Source organism: Octopus bimaculoides, chromosome 14, assembly GCF_001194135.2.
Source record: "Octopus bimaculoides isolate UCB-OBI-ISO-001 chromosome 14, ASM119413v2, whole genome shotgun sequence".
Classification (NCBI taxonomy): domain Eukaryota; kingdom Metazoa; phylum Mollusca; class Cephalopoda; order Octopoda; family Octopodidae; genus Octopus; species Octopus bimaculoides.
Genome location: NC_068994.1, coordinates 20258516 through 20263528, shown reverse-complemented (window position 1 = coordinate 20263528; position 5013 = coordinate 20258516). Strand labels below are relative to the sequence as shown.

The 5013-nt window shown below is 37.5% G+C and overlaps 1 protein-coding gene across 1 annotated transcript in view; it reads right to left on the bottom strand.

The window, feature by feature from the left end:
* LOC106873034 (uncharacterized) overlaps positions 1 to 5013 on the bottom strand; it is a 64162-nt gene that overhangs the window by 36857 nt on the left and 22292 nt on the right. The gene's annotated exons all lie outside the window — the stretch shown is intronic.

Here is a 5013-nt window from a genome sequence, read left to right as displayed (position 1 = left end):
ATATATATATGTTTGTATGCACGTTTCTATGTATGTATGTATATATGTAAGTATGTTTGAATGTATGTATGTATGTGCGTACGTTTGAATGTGTGTATGTATGAATGTATGTACGTATGTATGTGCGTACGTTTGAATGCGTGTATTTATGAATGTAAGTATAATGTATGCATGTATGTATGAGTGTATATATGTATGAATGTAAGAATGTATGTGTGTATGTATGCAGGCATGTGTAAACATGTTTCTGTGATGTATGTATAATAAATATATGTATGTATGCTTGTATGTATGTATGTATGTATGTATGTATGTGTGTATGTATGTATGTGTGTGTGTGTGTGTGTGTGTGTGTGTGTGTGTGTGCGTGTGTGTGTGTGTGTGTAAATATTGCTATTATATTACGGTTTGCAAACCTATATGATGTAAACAAATCATTCATAAAAAATGTACTGATAAACATACGCACACAACACACATACGCGTGCGCGCATTTATACGTTATGATATACATACGCACATATAAAATGGAATATTTATACACAACACAGCATTTGTTAAAAACTTAAGATAAATTTAACGTAGTTAAAAACTTTTATGCCTTTTCTATAAATATCTAAACGGATATAAACACACTTAGTTATTCTCTTTTCACAGAAAAACAAAGGAGATTGTCTTGACATGATTTCCTATTGATCATTCATCAGAGGACAAGTAACCTCCTCTCTCATTGTTAATGAAGAAAATATGTATAGCAATTACAATATAAATCAAGCACATGGTGGAACTTAACTGCAATGATTGAACTAATTGAACTACCATATGTTCGTCGGCGCGTGCGCACATACACACATATACACGACGAGTTTCTTTCAGTTTCCATCTACCAAATTCATTCCCAAGACTGGTCGGCCCAGGGCTATACCAGAAGACACGTGTCCAACCTAACTGATAGATTGAACCCGGAACTATGTGGTTGGGAAGCAAACTTCATACCACACAACCACGCCTGCATTTATAATGGCTTAAATATATATGTAGAATATTTTATATATACATGGTGTGGTTACTGGGAGCTGTATATAGCGTGGTAGAGAAAGAGAACGAGAGAAAGTATTTTTATACAGAGTGTACACATTAAGTGGAGGCGCAATGGCCCAGTGGTTAGGGCAGCGGACTCGCGGTCATAGGATCGCGGTTTCGATTCACAGACCGGGCGTTGTGAGTGTTTATTGAGCGAAAACACCTAAAGCTCCACGAGGCTCCGGCTTCCTGTTTCTGTTTCTGTTGTACCTGTAATTCAAAGGGTCAGCCTTGTTACACTGTGTCACGCTGAATATCCCCGAGAACTACGTTAAGGGTACACGTGTCTGTGGAGTGCTCAGCTACTTGCTCGTTAATTTCATGAGCAGGCTGTTCCGTTGATCGGATCAACTGGAACCCTCGACGTCGTAAGCGACGGAGTGCCTTGTAGCAATAAAAGATGACTAAACGTATGTCACTTTTAATGTCATAGCTATAATGACAAACACTGGAGGGATTTTAGTGGCAGTGTGTTCTTAACACCTGGTCAGACATACGAACAGCAAAATCTTAACCAATATATGTATAACTATATCCGAACCCATATATATAAATATACATCTCTCTCTCACTCTCTCTCTCTCACTCACTCTCTCTCTCACTCACTCTCTCTCACTCACTCTCTCTCTCTTTACCTACCTACCTAACTTCTACTATTCTTAAAAGAATTTACTTTCTGTCTTGTGCAAAAGCGCATGAATTGGCTTATATATCATATATATTATATATAGTATTACTTGAAAATATTTCCAATGCCATTGAAACATAATTCATCCACAGTTTAAAAACACAACAGAACAATAACCCAATGAAGGAGCCTCTACGAGACTTCTAGAAATCCGCCTCCATCACACCCCACGAAAAAAAAAAACAAAAAAAACAAACTAATCTGAGACTGCGTGCACTCCGGAGAGTAGGCTTCGAGAGATAAACACAAAAGCACATCGCCAACATTGGCCGATGGAAGTGTCTCTTTAGTGCTCCTATTTCAGCATCATCTCAGTCATGATCTCATCTCTCTCACTTTGTCTATGTGTCTGTCTGTGTCTCCCTCTCTTTCTTTCTCTGTCTCTTTCCACCAACACCCTCTCTTTATCTATCTATCTATCTATCTATCTACCTTCTACAATGCTTAAAAGAATTTACTTTCTGTGCAGTTTCCTGTTGCTTGCACATATCTGCAGAAGCGCATGAATAGACGCTATTTCTACTTGTACATATTGCACTAACACCAAGTTCGTTCGAAACGGAGCCGTTTACGATTCGTTGAAGCCATACCTGGAGATCCCCGTAATAAATATTAATTTTCTTCTTCTTCTTCTTCTTCTTCTTCTTCTTCTTCTTCTTCTTCTTCTTCTTCTTCTTCTTCTTCTTCTTCTTCTTCTTCTTCTTCTTCCGTACAGTATATATTCCGACTTGTCTCGATTACTTCCTTTGAATCAGAATCCTTTACTTTTAGAAATTACTCGATTACGCCGTTTTTTCCCAAATGGCGAACCCATCCGATGCAGGACATCTTAGATTACACTTTTCCAGCGACATTTATTAACGTGATACTTTTATTAATCATAATTTTATTTTATGTGAAGTCTATATATATAATTATTATAAAATCTGGTAATTAGTCATATATTAATTAATATCGATTAATTATCAGTAGGCCAGCACATCTAAAGAATCAAAGAGATTCAGAAATATTATCTGCAATCTCAGGGGATTAAGGTACATTTTAAAAAATAACGTCGACCACTAACGTGGACAATTAATGCGCTAGAAATAGATCACATCTTGTGTCTATTAAAACCTAAATTGTTCTCAACATGAAATATAGCAGCATACCAAAAACGTGAGCGGGCAAGACATTTAAAATCACCTAAAAAAGCATTATTAAATAGGAACTAGTTTCGGATTTAACAAATTCTTACCATTTGTCTATTCCTCATCAGCCTGATTTGTAATGAACCGTAATCATCAGAATCGTATACAGAGTTGCCCACCGCCATTGGTGCGCGTGCATATATATACCGTTTAAGAATCCACAATACAGGAAAATTGCACTCGTATATCTGTCAGTAGAATATGTATATTAATCGAAGCGTACAGTATTATATATCCATTACGGCCGATCTTACCAATCGGTTAGGTAACATTCTAATTATTTAATCATGCACTCTTCAGCGATGGAGTTATAGAACGAAACATGGTGACTGCTCTCTATTGTTGTAGGTGAACGGACACATCCGGTTTGTAGTCGCAGTGAAAAATCGATGAAACGAACCGAACAAGGGTTAAGTTAAGAGTTATGTCGCCCAGAGTGTTTTTTTTTTTGGTGGGGGGTACCAAGGGACATAGCTTTTCACCTAACCTATCACGTTTTTTACAGCTACCACAAGCTGGATATGTCCATCCACCTCCAACAATAGAGAGTAGTCGCCATATTTCATTCCATAACTGCTATCTCTGAAGAGCGCATGGTTACATAATCGGGCTCTTACCTCACACTCCTTTGAACCCCCTGTGCGAAACCGATTGGTAAAATCGGCCGTAATGGATATATAATACTGTACACTTTGATTAATGTGTGTGTGTGTGTGTGTATGTTTGTGTCTGTGTTTGTCTCCCACCATCATTTAACAATCGGTGATTGGTGTGTTTATGTCCCTGTAACTCAGCGATTCAGCAAAATAGTTCGATAGAATAAGTACTAGGCCTAAAAAAAAAGTACTAGGGTTGATTTATTTGACTAAAAATTTTTCAAAACGGTACCCCAGCATGGCCGCTGTGGAATGACTGAAATAAGTAAAAATAAAAATAACGACCACATTTAATTCTCATCTATGTTTCGTAAACGCTTCATTTCAGCACTTCTGATTCACAGACTCTTCTATATAAAAGAATACCTCATAAAAAAGTAAACGATAACGGAACAAAAATAAATTGTTATTGAAAGAGTGGGAAAGACAGGAAAATCAAGAGAAAAGCTGAAGTGTTTGCTGTTGTTATTGTTGTCGCTTAGCATTTGTTCAGCCTTCATAGAGCAGACCTTTGGCCAAAGACATTCCAGCCGTGACTACTTAGGCTTTTTTCATACGTATAGGGAACACGGTAGCACATCATCCAACGAGTCCCTTTCTAAACGGTAAAGGTAGCGAGTGACTGAGAGAAATATGGTTGCTATGTTTAGCAGGTCGACTGACCTAGTAGAGGCTCCTTCGTTGGGTTATTCTGTTGTGTTTTTAAACTGTGGATGAATTATGCTTCAATGGCATTGGAAATATTTTCAAGTAATACTATGTATACGGTGACTAAGTTTAAACTGTCTTCTCAGTCCGATCCAGTTTAACCAGTTGAACAGACTTAAATAAATAACCTGTTTTCAAAAGACTGAGAAAGAAAGAAAGAAAGAAAGAGAGGGAGAGAGAGAGAGAGAAAAAGAGAGATAAAGAGAGGGAGAGAGAGAGAGAGAGAGTGAGAGAGAGAGAGAGAATAATGGAATGAGATAATGAAGAAGGAAATAGGATAAGTGGGAGTAAAACAAAGATGAGAAGCGCGAAGGAAAAGGAATGGAGAAAAAGAACAAGAGAGAAAAGGAGAGAAAGTAAAAACGGTGGATAAAGCGGTAGAGAAAGGATGAACTATGTAACTGTGTTTATGTGCGTATGTGTGTGTGTGTGTACCTGTTTGCATGCGTGCGCATTTGAATGGAGTATCGGTGTGTTAGTGAATGCAGAAGCCATAAATAAAAAAGAAAAGAAGAAAAAAAAAAGAAAGTGAGAAAGAATTGAATGTCCACGGAAAAGGATTTCTGAAGAAAGATTTTTATACAATGGATGACGAATGGCCGTGAAAGTAAAGAATATGATAACTAACGTCACCGTTTATCAAAGACGACTGATCACACACACACACACACACACACACACACACACA